Source organism: Heloderma suspectum, chromosome 2 (assembly GCF_057233095.1).
Source record: "Heloderma suspectum isolate Gila_16-S chromosome 2, 16-S_ref, whole genome shotgun sequence".
NCBI lineage: Eukaryota > Metazoa > Chordata > Lepidosauria > Squamata > Helodermatidae > Heloderma > Heloderma suspectum.
Genome location: NC_139459.1, coordinates 38,141,655 through 38,158,664, shown reverse-complemented (window position 1 = coordinate 38,158,664; position 17,010 = coordinate 38,141,655). Strand labels below are relative to the sequence as shown.

Here is a 17,010-nt window from a genome sequence, read left to right as displayed (position 1 = left end):
ATTTTGCCTTCTATGGTATTAGCTATCTAAGCTTTGTATCATCTGCAAATTTAGAAAGCATTTCCATTTGAGGTTTCCCTCCAGTATGACACAGAGCCACTAATGAGCACTCACTGGGAATGGTTGTTCAATCAGCTGCGGAGCCACCTAACATCAATATCATCCAGGCCACATTTATCTGCTTAACAAGGATATCATGGGAGACCTTGTCAAATGCTTTGCTGAAATCCAAGATATACTATGTCCACAGTATTCCCATTATCTAACCAATTAGTAACTACCAAAAAAGGAAATAAGTTTGGTCTGGCATAATTTATTCTTGAAAAACCCATGCTGTCGTCTAATTATAATTCTCAAAGATTATAGACTGTGGCTCTGAAAAAACACCTCCAAGCTTCTTCAGTACCATCAGATGTAATTCATCTGTCCATGGACTTGAACTCATTTAAAATAGCTAACCATCTCTTAAGTATCGTGGGCTGCACTTCCCTATTGTTTGTTCTACTTTTCCTACGTTGAACACAACTCCTCCTTACAGGAGAAGGGCAGAAGAATTTAGTAGCTCTGCCTCCTCTCAGCTACCTGTTAACACTTTACCTTCTTCCCCAAGCCTATCACTTCCTTATTCTTCTTGCTCTGAACATATCCAAGAAGCCAATGTTGTTGTTTTTACCATACCTTGCAAGCCTTGGGTCATTCTGAGCTTTAGCCTTCCTGAAACCATTCTTACAGATTCAGGCTACTTTACTGTACTCCTCCTTGGTTATATGGCCCCCTTCCGTCTCCTATACATATTCTTTCTAAGGGCCAATCTACATTGCACCCGCCATCGCAATGAATTCGGTGTCCCATCGGGTTAAACGCTCTTGTATTAAAACGCGATTATCCACACTCAGCCATTTTCCCCACTGCGATGCTTCATCGAATTCACAAGCTCGGTTCTCACTCAAGCGCTGTGCTGTTTTCCTGCTCTTAAAGACGGAGGCTCCCACTGGAGGATCAGAAACTCTTCCTGTTTCTGCTGATTCCACGCCCACCACGCTCACAGCTCTCAACGGCCCGATGTCATCTTCCGGCTACTGATCACATAGCTTCCTCAGCACTCAATGTTTCCTCAGCAACAAGCAAAGGGCTGGATGTGTGCGTGCTTGTGTGCGTGCTTGTCTGATCTCGGAAGCTAAGCAGGATCAGCCCCGGTCAGTAGTTGGGATGGGCGACCACCTGGGAATCAGGCTTCCTGCTAACTTTTACCCCCTCCTATCCCCCGCTCTGGACTTTTTTTTTAATCAAGGCAATATCTTCGAAGAATCGTGGCTTCTCCACGATTCACAGCTTCAAATCTTCGAAGATCATGCCTGAATTAGGAAAAAAAATCACAGAGAAGCCACAATTCTTCAAAGATAACGCCTTAATTAAAAAAAAATCTGGAGCGGAGGATAGGAGGGGGTAAAACTTAAGTCTCATTGGAAGGGATAGAACAATCCCCTGCTCAATGCAGGAAGCCAGATTCCCAGGCGGTCGCCCATCCAACTACTGACCGGGGCCGACCTTGCTTAGCTTCCGAGATCAGACAAGGGTGCGCATATCCAGCCCTTTGCTTGTTGCTGAGGAAACACTGAGTGCTGAGGAAGCTATGCGATCAGTAGCCGGAAGACGACATCGGGCCGTCGAGAGCTGTGACTGGACAGGAGGGAAATACAAACAGCGCCATATATAGACAGGCAGGGGAGGGGACTACGACCAGATATGGTAGCAAGGGCGGAAAATCAGAGCACATTAAGGGGAAATACCGGGATATCAGGGTATTGAAAACGGGAGCACGGAAGCGGAAAATTTCGTCTCCAATTCGAGGCGGGTACTGCGTAGTGTGAAAGACAGGCAGTGAAACCTCATTGGAAGTGAAAAAAACACGTAAGTGTAGATCGGCCCTAAGTCTCATCTCAGATAGCTCTCTGTGTAGCCACACTGGCTTCTTTAGATTTCTCCCATTTTGCCATTTCACTGGAAAAGTTCATGATTGTGTCTTTACTACTTCACTTTTCAGAAACTTCTGTCCCCCTTGAATTCTTCTTCACCTTCAGAATTGCCATAGAATCCTACCCAACTTTTCTCTGAGCTCTTTCAAATCAGCTTTCCTTAAATGCCATGATACATGTCCAGCTATGCTGTTTTCAATTCCCTTGTATCATCAACTCCAAGATGACATCTTGGAATTGATCCCGCAAGGTTCATGGCACTTTCACTTCATCAATTATTTCTGCCAGTCAGGATTAAGTCCAGGACAGCGGATCCCCTTGTTCCTTCCTCCACCTTCTGAGGGGAAGTCGCTCTATGAATAGAGAACTAAATTAAAACTAAACAAAGCAAGGCTAACGTTAGATTTTTCTAAAGCATAAAATATTAAATTCAGGCCTTTATGTTGTACTTTTTAAATTCTCCATCCATAGATAAAATACGAAATCATTATGTTAGCAGGGACTGCTAACATATACTTGCTGCAAAGCCTTTAGTGTTTAGCATCAAAAAAGGCTGACACCAGATTTCTAGTTGTGAAGTTCACGCCGGACAGCACGTAAGATAATGCCTTTTCATATCTTTAATCAGGAAGCAGTGTACCCTTCATTTGCTAAAAGACTTGACATAAATGGGAATTCAAGCAGCATACCCTATTGTATAGGATATATAGAACTGCCAGAGAAAATATCATAGCCATTTTGCTAAATTACAATGAAAGAGGCTACTCAGATTTTAAACATAAATGACTTCAAAGATGAGGTGCAATTACAGCGGCTCAAATCTAAAGATCCCACTGCACAAGTGAAAGGCACTTCTGCTTGCACCCCATCCACAGCATCCCACACACTAGCTTCAGAGATTCTGGGAGGGGACTGAAAATGGAAAAGGGGGAAATGGTCCCCCTTTTCCTGAGCTACCAGAAACATTCTCTCCAGGGTATCATGGGGCAGAGAATTCTCCATTTCTGATACTACACTGTTTTATACAATTAATTAATGGCATAATATAGATAAAATACCAGTCAAATTGGACAGTTTCAAATTTCTAAAAAAACAGGTGACTATCCCTAGGAAGCATGCATATATAATAATAATGCATTATTATGCATGGGTGTGATAAGAACAGTCTGTTAGCAGTTTCAGTACCTTCATTTTTTCCTCAAAATTTAAAAAAGCAAACTGTATTGCCATGTCATAAACGAATTAGAAGTATTCCAGTAAAACAATTTCCAAATAAAGATTTGATTTGTTTGAATATTTTGGGAAATGAGAACCACATTAAGTGTACTGTATTGTATTCTGCATATTCAAATATTTCAGTTCAAATACTTTTGGCTTCTGAAAAACATCGACATATTTACACACCATGTAAAATTAACATGGTGTAATTTGAGTTTTGTTTTCCAAATATAAGCCAAAATTCAGATGCAAATCTATTACAGGGATTGAAAAATTTCCAGAAAATATTTCGATTCCACATTTCCCAGAAAACCTACGTCACTTCTACTGACATAGTAGGATACTGGAATCTAAGCCATATACTTTAAAACTAACCCCAATCAGTGTTAAGTAGTACTCATCCATTTGAAAGTACTCATCCATTTGAATATATAATGCTTCTTTTATCTTTTGCCAAAACAAAAGGTCATGATTTCCTCTGAGGAGTAGCATTGTATAGCTGAACATTAGATTTGTACACAGTAAACCATGCTTAAGCTCAGCACCTTCACCAAGTCACTATTCCTTCAATTTCACTTTAAAGAGGTGGAGGAAAGGCAACACAAAAATACAAGACACACACATGTATATATTATAAACTGGCAACAATGCTCCTGATTAATTGTACCTTTTAACTTTCTTTCCACATTAGGCTATTTTTCTCAGTATTACACCATGTATCAAACTGATCAGCTCTCTTTAGGAAACTACAGGGTGTTTCAAAATGATGGACCCAATTTCAAAGCAGTATATCACCTGCACGAAGAGCCTGTACCAATTGCAACTGGTATAGCCTCATGATTAAACATTGCCTTAACACATGCCAGACAGTCGTATGAGAGATCACAAGTTCTTGGCTGGCACTAAGACTGGACTTGCGCAGGCTACACTGAAAACGCTCTTGAATTCTTCTCACATTTTCCTCTGCAGTGCGTGGTCACCCTGTGCTCTTCCCCTTACATAAACAGCCTGTTTCCTCAAATTGTCGGTAGCAATGACGAATACTCTTTGGCATTGGCGGATCATTGCCAAAACACTGTTGAAACGCATGCTACACCGCAATTGCGGATTCAGTCTTGCTGAACTGCAGAATACAAAACGCCTTGCAAATGACTGAGGCTAAGGGCTGTTTATGCGCTGAGAGAGGCATCTAGCAGTAATCATTTGAAACTCTATGCCCCACGCTTTCAAGTGGTAAGAGTTTCATTCACGGACGGTTCGTGATTGCAGAGATATAGCGATTTCAAATCGGGTCCAATATAGATATATAGCGGTTTCAAATCTTTTTGAAACACCCTGTACTTTTTTGTGATTGATCTTGCTACTTCTGCAGTTTTCCCTTAGTTTCATCTGCCCTTCCCACATGTCCTTTATGTCTTTTTACACTGTAATCATGTGAACATTTTTGTTTTATCGTAATTTGTTTTGTACAGAGCCTAGTGTTAAGTGCTTCATAAATATTATTAGATGAAAACATATTACCTGGTTTAGCAAAAAGCTGATCCCGCTACTCTACGCTTAGTTTTCAGACAGAGGCAGGAATATTTTCTTGCAGACTTGTACCTTAATATTAAAAGATTCCAACCATACTCCAACTCAGAAGTGCTTGACCCAAACAGTACAAAGCAGCAATAACAATAATAAAACAAATAATTTATATAGCACTTTGTGTGTGAAATGCTTTGGACAGTTTATTTGTAATTTAAAATTGGATAGGCAGCTTTGAGTGGCATTTTAACTTTTGGCCAAGTAGCTCCCCCCCATACAGGGAAAGTCTGTTCCTTGGCCTCCAAGGATTGGATCTGAAGACATGAGCGAAACTCCCCTCAAGCAATGGAGCTTTCCCAACCCCTTCTCCACAATGCAGCCCCCCCTCAAAAAAAACTGCTCAGAGGACCCGCTGGAACGGCAGGGGACGGAGCACAGGGGGAAGAGCACAGGAGCAAAAGCAGTAGAGAGCAATTGACAGAAACAGGGGGCCTACCTTGTATGAACACCTTCTGCTCATACAAGAGCACGTTTGGCTCCACGCTTAAGATATTTGGCCACTTCTTTTTCTAATGTTTTAAGTATAGAGTGGAACTAAATGGCACCACAAACCAAAAGGTACTTCTTTCTACAGAAGGAAGAGAAGATCAAACATTAGGAGTCACTAAGACAAGTTTAACTACTAATCTGGTCTCCTGTGGCAAATTTAAATGGCCACTAGGCAATGAGCTGCACACAACTGCCATACTGCTCTTTTATTTACACAAGGCTGTACTATAAATGCTGCACATGTAAGCTCCTGTTATTCCTACAGGTCTTAAAGACTAATGTCTCTGAGGTTCGAAGGGAGACAGGAACCAGCCTCCATAAAACAGCCCTGTGTAAACATGGGACAATACTATGATGCTTACCAGCAAGTTTCTTTTAAGCCACAAGTCTGGAAAGAGTGTTCAGTGTAAATGCCCCAGAAAACAAGCCAGCCAAGAAGGCAGTTTGAGCCCAGTAAGCAAAGAGGCAGTCGCCTTGCAACTATATCTCCCCCATTCCTGTTCAGCAGATGCCCTCTGAAAAGCATGCCAGGAAGAAATACAGCTCAAGTCTGAGATACAGTGGAGTGAGGAAGCAAACATTTCCCCCCAAGCACAGACATCATCTTCTTCCTCAACTGCATTCTCCAAAGAGCAAGATGGGCACTAAGAGAAGTGTTGAAATGAATGCCCACACAGCTGGCTTCTTCCTCAAGCCTCAAAGGTTGCTAACTCAACGAGAGGGAGATGTCAGCCAATGCAGCATTCAGTCAAATAAATCCAGAGGTGGTATGCTGAGCAACAGAAGGGCAAAAGGGGGTGCAGGTAAACAGAATGATCATCCCCTAATTACTTATAAAGCCTCACAACCTTCATTTGGATTATCACAGGCAAATGTTTGTAGCTAACTGGTTTAACCAGATTCTAATTAAAATAAATGGTACTGTGGTTAAAATAAAAGGTTGAACCTGAAGATCTGAATTCCATTCAAAGCTCTACCGGGTAGTTTACATGTGATCTAAAGCCAGTGATTATTTTATATAGTGCAAGTAACTTCTTTTCACAGGGGACTATTTGACAAAAAAATTCCACCAATTACAAAATTGCTGTGATGGTACTTAAACAGGTAAGAGAGATTATTTAAACAGATTCAGTTTAATATGTTATATATTCCAAACATTTTAGACAGTTTTAAAATTGAATGGCGAGTACCAAATTGATATGGTTTTTATTTTTTAGAAGTTAAAACTCACTGAAGTATCAGATATTAGACTTTACTCAGACATTTTGCAGAACAAGCCTCTAACTTTGCTTGTCAAACGCTATGGCTGCATTGGACAATCAAATTCTGGCTTAATAAACCAGGATATGCCCAAGCTTCGTAGACCCCCATGCAGTTCCTTTACTCCTTCCTTCACACAAGTGGGGAAACAACCCAGGAAGTTAACTACAGCTTCCTGTTACGTCCAAACCAGGAACAATGGTTATTGGCTTACAAATAAGCCAGGATTCAGAGGCCAAATTTAAACCATGGCTTCATAATCCTAGCTTGTTTGGAAGCTATTAACAGGTATCCATGAATCTGCTTGCCAGAAGCAAGCGCACCCAGTACTCTGAGAGGACTCAAGGGAAGAGAGAGGATTGGTGGCAATCAGAAATAATGGTTGGCTAGTAAGCCAAGACATCTGTGGAACTCTGGTCATTAATCATAATTTTCTAGTTCAGGCATTAACAAGAAGACGTGATTAACTGGGGCTTCATAGCTTGTTTGGGAAGAGTGAAGTTAAGCCAGGACTTGATCGCCCAATCCAGACCATTACACAGCTTCATTTAACATATCACACTGCTAATATTTAAACACATGTTTATTTTCACCCAGACTAATTAAACTTTCAGTAAAAAAAAAAAAAAGCAGTAATGTGGGGCAGAATAGTGCTTTATTTTTCCACAGAAAATGTTCCATTTCATAAATTCATTAGTAAAAATGAATGTATGCCAATTGCAAATACAATATTAAGCAAGCTTGTAATTAATGCTTTTCAGGTGATTACACATACCATACATATATGTCACTGAAATATACGTATGTCTCAAGAGTGAAATGGAACTAATAAATAGTGACAGCAAAACTGAAGGTGCCTCAACCCTAGGTGAAGAGAGTTGAACCCTATTCAAATAGGTAAGTGGTTGTCAGCATATCATGTACATTTGCCGGGGGGGGGGGGGGGTTGCTAAAATTAACTAGTGTGTCAACAGTTTTCAGGACCTTTATTTTTTCTTAAACTTAAACAATGTCAGGGAAGTACATGCTATTGTCTTTCATTTTTTACAAGTATTCCAATAAAAAATTCTACATAATATAACATTAAATCATATTAAGTGCTTTAATTTTTTCCCTCAAATATTTCAGATCAAATAATTGTCGTGTACTGAGCAAAACCCTAACATGGGACATTTTTTTAGCTTTGTTATTTACTAAATACAAGTAAAATAAACATGATAAATTATATCTCTCTAGGGCAGGGGTGGGCAACTTGTGGCCCTCCAGATGGTTTGGCCTACTGCTCTCATCAGCTCTAGCTAGTGGTAAGGGATGATGGGATTTGTGGCCCTCCAGATGTTTTGGCCTACAAGTAGCCCAAGCCCATTCTAGGGCATCAGAAATTTTTCCAATACAAACAGAAGTTTTCCATATGCAAATTAAGCTAATTTGCACTGGAAAATTTTCCAATTCAGAATTTTCCAGAAAACCCACATAACTGAAAAAGTAGTCACAGAGGTCAATTTCAAACAAGTCACATACAAATCTGTAGTGAGTGTGTACAGCTAAATACAAATTCTTCAATAAATTCAGGGGAACTAAATTCAGTACAGTAGTATTCAACATTTTCATACCCAGGACCCACTTTCAACTATGTCCATTCTTTTTAAGCCATACATGCCTATCTTCTTTTTCCTTTGTCCCCTGTCACGAAGGAGCAAGGCTCCTATACTTTAATACTTGCACAGAAGAGGGATTTTGGTGGATGCAGTTTTCTTCTGCATGATTAAAAAAAAGCTGCACCTGCTGAAATTCAGTTCTATTTGACTACTAAAAATTATAGAAAACCTTTCTTCCTTTGTCACTGGTCACCAACTGTACTTCTCAAACCCCCTGTTGAAAAACCTGAAGAAAAAAAATGGTGGCAATGCCACTGCTGCAGCCAACCTAGGATTTGGGCAAAAGTTACTTAAAGGGCTCACTTGATTCACTCAAAGTTCAAATAATCCCCACTCAACCATGACGTTTCCTGGGTGGGGCCTTAGGCACATCACTCTCCACCTAACCTACTTTACAGTGCTGTTATCAAGATAATATGAGTGACACTGTAAATAGTGCCCTCTGATCCTTGGAGGAAAGGAAGAATACAGATGTAACAGTAAAGTGCTATAAACACATTTAAGTACTGAGTTTGGCATTTCTAAACCTTTATAAATTGCTTCACATATATTTTCTATAATCTTCATAACAACCTTGTAAAGTAGATTAGAATTATCTCCAATACTGGGACACTGAAAATGACATAACTTGACTAAATCCATCTAGTGCAGTGGTCCCCAACCTTTTTGGATCCAGGGGCACATTTGGGAACCTGAGAAACTGCTGTGGGCACCACCACAAAATGCCAAATCAGGGCTTTGGCATCTACCTGTCATGTCTATGGATCTTAGGCTGCATCTCATTCAGCAAAAACATTAGTTTTGTGTCCAACAGAGACTGCAATGTCTCTTTAATAAGGGATTGTCTAATTTGGCCAATTGCTGGCAGTGCAATACAGCTAATGATTCGTTTAGACATATGTTCTGGCAATGTCCAGTACTTGCTTCTTTTTGTGGAGAGGTTATTACACAGATAAATTTTGTACTGGAACAGTCTTTAATATTCACTGATGTACACACTCTTTTCAATCATTTATCTGCTTCATGGAAATTAACAAATGGTTAGTGTAAACAGATTATCTATGCCCTTTTGACAGCTAAAAGACTGATATTACAACATTGGAAGAATAAACACTCACCTCCTATAATGCAATGGATTGAGGACCTTACGACGTTTTCAGTATTCGAACGGGTGGCATATACACGCTACCTTCAAATGGATACTTATTTGGATATTTGAACAGCTTTTGTTGAAGCCTATGTATAATTGCTAGAAAGTTGTATGCATTTCATACAATGTACATATATTTAAAAAATAAGAATTGAATAAATCTTCAGGTGCCTCTGGGCACCACGTTGGGGATCCCTTGGCAGGTGTCATTTGAGGTTCCCATGGCACCACACTAGGGACGCCTGCTCTAGTAAGTTCATGATTAAGGGAAGGTTTGAAGTGCGGACACCCCTGCTTACACCTTTAGCCACTATATCAGCTCTCCTATTTAAAGTAACTGATAAGACTGCCTGGACAATATGCAAATAAAGAAGATGCTCCAATAAACAAGAGTACTAGTTATTGTTTTTATACTGAAATGAGATCGGGTAATTAGTCAGTTCAGAAACGCTGATAAAACAGAGGTTACAAGATCTAGCATTACTAATGGAAAGGTTCCTCCTGTGCAAGCACTGAGTCACTGCTGACTCCTAGAGGGACACCGCTTTCGCTGGTGTTTTCATAGCAGACTGTAGCGGGGTGGTTTGCCATTGCCTTCCCCAGTCGTGACTACCTTTCCCCCAGCAAGCTGGGTGCTCATTTTACCGACCTCGGAAGGACAGAAGGCTGAGTCAACCTGAGCCGGCTACCTGGGACCCAGCTTCCGCTGGGATCCAACTCAGGTCATGGGGAGAGTTTCAGTTGCAATACTGCCACCTATCACACATGCACTCAATTCAGGACAAAAAGAAACTCTGCAGAAATTGAATATAAACCCCCAACATAAAACATGTTATCACTTTTGGAGAGAGGACTAAGGGAAAGGGAAGTACTTTTTGCAGATTCTAAAACTGATAATCAATGAAGTCGCATACTAACATTTTTACAGCATATATCAGTGTTTCAGTTATTTCAGTTTCACACTGAAATATTTGATGTGTGAAATATTTCAGTTTCACACATCAAAAACTTCAGTCTGAAAATACTATGAGGATTTGCCATCATCGTAAGATATAGCACACGTTCATTGTTTCCTATTAGCCTTTTCGAATGGCTAAAAGACTAAGATGTTCATTCTCCCAAGAACCTACAAACTGCTTTTTAAACTTGAAAATTTAATGCCTGCTTGGATTCTGGCCCTCAATCTATTTTGCTGGTCCTACTTCAAGCTGCAATTAAAACTGAAATGCTCCTTTTCTCCTGTTGCATAATTCACATCCAATAGATATCTGCAATTCTTGCTAATCATTTCACCATGTCTAAATGTTAAGACTGCACAAAAGGGAAGGAACAGCTATTGCTGTTAACACAGCATTTGGACTCCAATCCAAAGATCCACAAGACCAGTTGTGGATCCTTTACAAGCAATGACGGGAAGGGGGTGAAATGTCTCCACTCATCCAACACACAAGGGGAGGGAGGATTCATTGTCACAAGAGCAGGAACACAAAGAAAAAGCTAGATGTGAATCAAAATGCTAGGAAACTAAATATCAACAGATCTTTTAAAAGATAAGTAGTCCCATTCAAAATATTAACATTAAGTCATTGTTTATTCACTAAAGAAACTTGCCTACTGGGTTTCACTTTTAACTTCCAATTGAAGGCCTTTAAGAGAGAAATCCTTTTGCTCAGAGACAGTCTGGGAGACCATAGCACAGTTCACATTCCTGGATCCGAGGTCAGAGACAGTGCTCTGAGCTTGGAGCCAGGGGTCCAAGCTCCCCTCCCACTCCCGCCAGAGAGAACCACGCTGGCTACCTCTCCTTTGCAAAGGCAACTTCAGAAAGAGGGAAAAGAGGGGATGCCGGTGGGTAGAGAGGGGAGGGCTTATGCCATACCGCCAGGCCACCCTAGCCTCTTACCCTCCCCCTCCCCGATGCCTCAGCCATACAGGCAAAAAAGCCCATCTAGCAAAAATACAGAGCGGGAGGAGCACGGAGGAGAAGATCACCTCCACTACACATCCCTCTCTGCTTTGGATAGTTGTAAAGCTCTGAGTTTGGAGGCTTACGGCCATCCCCATAGGATTGTGCCTTAAACAGCCACATTTAGGATCGGGAGAAAATTACTAATATATGTAAAAACGCTGGCGTTTAACTGCTTCGAATATAACTTGTATGAACAGGAAAAATGTACCAACTCAAATAACTGTCACTTACTTCTGAACTAGGTTGTTTTGTCCATCTTATATATTCTTTGAGGCAGCACTGGATTCTGTTGAAAACAAACCTGCCAGGAGAATAAGACCTGTAGTTTAATACAATTAAAGTGTAACTATACTCATTGTCCTAAGAAAGCTATCTGAATTTTACTTTTCAGTTGAGTACAGAGTAAGACAAATTTAGAAGTAGTTATTAATCTACTCTTCTGATATAATATTCTTTTAGAAAGCCAACTATTTTAAAGGAAGTTTTCAAAACCAGTTAAAGCTTAAGAGTCTATCAAGCATAAGAGTTCCAAGTGCGTGCACAAAGCCACACCTTGCCCTTGGTCCACTGTACCACCAAGCCATCAACATTACCACAAAAGCACCGGAAACCCCATCCCCGCACTAATGTAATTCAGATACACCTGAATTTCCACAGAAAGGGATCTTCACAGGAAGATGGAGAGGGCAGAGCTCTCTACATCTCAAACACAGCTCTGATGAAGAAAAACAAATATTAGCAAAAAAGTTATATAACAAGAGTCTGAGGAACATTTAGAGGCAACTGGGGCAAAGCTTCACACATCTGCACCACTTGCTGGGGGACAGAATGCTGTTAATCTCCTGCAGTGAAAACAGTGACATTTGCTGAAGCCCTGAGTAGGATCCGGGATCCCTTCTAAGAATCTAAAATTGTTCCCAAAAACTACTAGACTACTTTATGTCCATGAAAGTGTTCCTATCTAGTACTACTAAATAGAGTTTAGTACTAAATGCACACGAGATACTGAAGCGTTTACCACTAAATGCACACGATACTGAAGAGAACAAAATCCCTGGCTAGAAGGCGTACAACCTTAATGGTCAGGTTCGGATGTCATGGTCAATTTGGACTGGGAAAGAGCCTTGTGACTGTACAGTCCCTCTCATACACCTAGCTTCAATACTGACATCCTGGCTTGTTAAGCTAGTTTCCCAGTTCAGACATCACTGGTCTAACAAGCCAGGATATCAGTGCTAATGCAGAGGGAGGGAGACAAGCAACGAGACTTGTTCTTAGTCCAACAACCATTGCATATCAGACCAGGATCGTGATATCTGAATCTGGCCAATATCACCCCCTTTACCATGGCTAAAACGCTAAGCATGATACAGGTTCAACTAGAATTCAGTGCAATTCATTTTCAAGTAGTCATTCATCAGACAGAGCAACACACTTGAGTACACTGTCAAGTTAAAACTTTATGGAATTCAGGTTAGCGCCAATAAGGATAACATTTAAAATAGAGTATTATAAAATTTCAAGTATTAAATGCCATTCCTTTTACTTCTGACATAAATTGAACACCTTCAAGGCTATACCATATAAATATTTGGGTCAATGGGAATTTTATACAATACTTACAAAATCCAAGAGAACTGCACAGATTGGCATTAATTGTCCGTGATTTGTGTTTTCCAGTTTGCTTCCCTTGCAAATAATATCCTGAGTTCCTTAAAGATACTACATCCGTAGCTATGCAATACAGGGCTGACTGCTGGAAATCAGCTGCCCATTCTTCACATTTAAGGACACCACAAAGTTAATTCCAAAAGTCAGACAAGTCTGATTTTAACAGCTTGTCTTCTCTTTTGAAACTTCTTCACTTTCCTATTCCATGTATATCTCACTATCATGAACATCAGTTCCAGATGAAATAAATACACCTTTTATGATACAAAGAACAGAACTGAAAAGTCAAATTCTGCATCTGAAGTGAAGTACATTTCTCAGAGTCAATTCAGGCATCTGCACACAGCAGCTATCTCGATATTCCCATATTGCTTCTTTACAATGCAACAAAAATATTAAAAATGCAAATGAAAAATAAAGCTCTTAGTCTCTTCATTTAGAAAACAGGTTTCATGTCAGGCTTCCTAACAAATGAAATAATAGTTGCCATGAACTCTAGACCAAGATTAGAAGACTCAGAGGCCACATGTAATGTAATCTTCTAGACTCGGTTGACAAAACAAGTCAATCTCCGTTTTGCCTGAAACTTTTGAACTAGAAAATAAAAATAACTTTCAAAAGCAACATGCAGAGCCTAAGAAGTTTATACAATTTTCCATTCCATAAGGGCAAAAATTAGTCCAAGATGACGTCTTGAATTTAAACAGGTGGGGGGAGAAAAAATATCAAAAGTTCATGAACACTCCAAACTGTGTTCTGGAAACTTTAGAAATGTTTGTAGTGGAAAAGTAACTGAACAGGTTATAATCCCAATTCCATTTTTAGTCAATGATCTTCCTTTCAGCTGAAGCAGAGTTCAACATCCAGCTAGCTCTTCCGCATAAACTGAGGCAACAGGTTGCAAAATATCCAGGCTCCCGTTCAGAATCCAAATCACCTAGAAGTGGGGGAGGGGTGGGGAAGAGAGAGAAGACACACAACGATCAGGTTTCCTCTCTAGGCATCTCGGAGAAGTTCTGCCTTATTAACCCACTCCCAAAAATCATCAAAACCAGATGAGTCTATGAATAAGAACATGCAACTAAATTCCAACTGTTCGTCCTTGACGAGAACCTCCCACACTTGGGTGAAAGAGTCGTTGGTGTAACAGCAGTAATATGGGAGGAAAGACCGAAGAAAACCGGAAGAATGAAACTCCCAAGCAAGTTCCTTTGCTCAATTTAGTACAGAAAGGCGACACTGGGCCAACCAAACAAAAGGAAAATCGGTGGAAAGAGGAGTTATGGCTACAACCCTACGCACTTTTACCTGGGAGTAAGCCTCACTGACCAAGAGGAGCTCACTTCCGAGTAAACATGCAAGAGGATCAGGCTCCGGTGTTCGGGCCCGAGAGCGAAGGGAGGCAAAATCCTAGCAGACGGGAGGAGGAAACGAGCCCGTGGCTCTCCGTATCCACCTCCCGAGAGCGCTGCCAAGGTTTCGCTCTTCCTCCCCCCCCCCCCATTTTCTAGCCAGGTAAAGTCGGCAACGAGTTCCCAGTTTCTTCCTCCCGCCTAGAACAAATATGCTAAACCGAGATGGTCGCCTTTTCTCTCGCAATCCCGCCTCGGAGTGGGAAAGGCATTTCCAACTGCCCTCCTTGAACGAGGATGGGGGCCGAACAGCCTATGCCTTATTTATTTATTTCGAGGAGAGGAGAGGAGGGGAGGGGGGGGGAGACCACATGCTCTCGACTTAAGGCGGGGGGGCGGCGGCGGCGACGAACTGCGGGAGCTGCTCCGAGGCCGACGACTCTCCCCAGTCATGAGGACTTAGATCGCGGCGGCGGCGGCGGCGGCAGCGGCAGCTGCTCCTCCTCCTCCTCGTTCCCCAGAGACGCGCCTTCCCCACACAGCTTTCAGTCCCCCCCCTCCTCCACCACCACACAAGGATTGTTTCCTCCGCCACCTCTTTCCCCGGCCTGCCCGACGGACAAGGCAGCAGCGCGGGCCTAACCTGCCAGCCAAGTCGCGGCGAAGCTCACGGCTGAACCGGGGTCCCGGATTTTGAAAGCTCTTTTTTGCCGCCGCTTCTTCTCCCCTGCCGCGCGCACAAACTCCTCGCTCCAGTCAGTCAGTCCGTCCCAAAATGGCGCCGCTCCGAGCCGCAGCAGCGATGCCCTGCGCCCAAACCTCGCGAGAGTTCACCAACCGCCGCCGCCGCCACGAGAGAGAGAGAGAGAGAGAGAGAGAGAGAGAGAGACACGGCTAAAGTGGGGGCGGGTGAGAGGCGGAACGCGCGCGACCCCGACGTCTACGACGTTGTGATGTGTCTGCGTGCGCAGGTGGAAGGTCTGGCTTGTGCGGAGCGGGGGGACACCGCAGAGAGCGAGCGGCGAGAACGCGCGGCGGTTTCCAGGGGACCCGGAAGGAGCAGTTTCGTGGGCACCCCTCCCGCGCTCGCGTGCTCCTAAACAACACCCCTCCCTCTTTTCCCTTGTGCGGCGACGCTTTGACTGAAGCCCGGCCAGCCCGCGAGCCTCCCCGGTGTGACGTCACTCGGAACAATCCCGAACGTTCCGAGAGTGGCGAAAGGGGGAATCCCCCGGCGCGCGCGCTGCTCCTTTGCCTCTTGCCGTCGGAAGAAGGAGGGAATCCCCCCGCCGGCTGCGGCGTGGCGGCGGAGAGAGGCGACCGGCAAGGGGTGCTGAAATTAACGTCGTAATCCCGCATTACCTAGACAGCTGAGGAATAAACCGATCGCAGGAACCGAATCTTGCGCTCGTGCGTCTGTTTGGCTCCTAGAATTTTTTTTTAAATTAATTAATTGCTGCTGTTATCTGCTGGTTAAGGTTCCGTTTATCTGCTGCTTCGTAGTGTATTTTTATTGATACGTTGCATTCCTGTGAATTATTTGTTTTGCTTTTCTGGAAGCCACCTTGAATACGGTTAGGGGAGGAGAGCATAGGCAAGTGGCACAGAATCTTCTTCAAATAAATAAATATTCCTGAATGCGACGCTGACCGAGCTTCCCCTCGTTTCCGTGCCTTTGGCGAAGGAAGCTCCAGGAGACAAAATGCTGCTCCTGCCACTTTTATATCTAAAACAACGAAGAGCCTAGTGGCACCTATTATGGCATCCTTTCCCACCTCATCAGATGTATGAAGCGCTATCCTGAGTTACAGGTGTATATATTGGGAGGGGGGTGTACACACACACACACACACACACACGGTAGAGACAGTGTTTGTTGTTGTTCCGTCGTGTCCGACTCTTCATGTTATTGATGGCCATTCACAATAGAACAAAGCATCTTGTGGCCCCTTAAGCACGAACGAATTTATTCTGGCACAAAACAGTTGCTGGTAACGCAAACATCCTGGCCTGGGATGAACCAATGTACACATTTAGCATCGTTTTTAATCTTTTCTCCAATTGAAGCCATAGGAGATAGAATCAAACCTCTTGATGAACTCTAGCTCAGCAGTCTCTCATCCTAATCTCGCTTCAAAGTTTCTTTGCTCCAGAATGGCTACTTCTGTTGCCATTCTGTTCACACTGTCTCTACCGTGTGTGTGTGTGTGTGTGTGTGTGTCTGTACACCCCCCCCCCAATATATACACCTGTAACTCAGGATAGCGCTTCATACATTTGATGAGGTGGGAAAGGATGCCATAATAGGTGCCACTAGACTCTTCGTTGTTTTAGATATAAAAGTGGCAGGAGCAGCATTTTGTCTCCTGGAGCTTCCTTCGCCAACGGCACGGAAACGAGAGGAAGCTCGGTCAGCGTCGCATTCAGGAATATTTAATTATTTGAAGAAGATTCTATGCCACTTGCCTATGCTCTCCTCCCCTAACCGTATTCAAGGTGGCTTCCAGAAAAGCAAAACAAATAATTCACAGGAATGCAACATATCAATAAAAATACACTACGAAGCAGCAGATAAACGGAACCTTAAACAGCAGATAACAGCAGCAATGAATTAATTTTAAAAAATTAAAAGTTGGTGATAGAATGTCCTAGGAGGCTGAAGTGTTCTCCTGCTGGTTTT

The 17,010-nt window shown here is 42.5% G+C and overlaps 1 protein-coding gene across 4 annotated transcripts in view; it reads right to left on the bottom strand.

Annotated features, from left to right (window-relative positions):
- The window catches only part of GPBP1 (GC-rich promoter binding protein 1), a 51,202-nt gene extending 36,100 nt beyond the window's left edge, over positions 1 to 15,102 (bottom strand). The window contains exons 1-4 of one of the 4 annotated variants that reach the window (XM_084833282.1): positions 14,974 to 15,102; positions 12,931 to 13,915; positions 11,951 to 12,022; positions 11,539 to 11,608 (exon numbers count right to left, since the gene is read on the bottom strand). The gene's annotated coding sequence lies outside the window, so the exon portion shown is untranslated. Of the gene's footprint in view, positions 1 to 5,217; positions 5,350 to 11,538; positions 11,619 to 11,950; positions 12,023 to 12,930; positions 13,916 to 14,973 lie in introns of those variants that run through there. The other 3 variants (XM_084833280.1, XM_084833279.1, XM_084833283.1) reach the window with 3 other exon arrangements.
- Between the last annotated feature and the right edge of the window lie 1,908 nt (positions 15,103 to 17,010).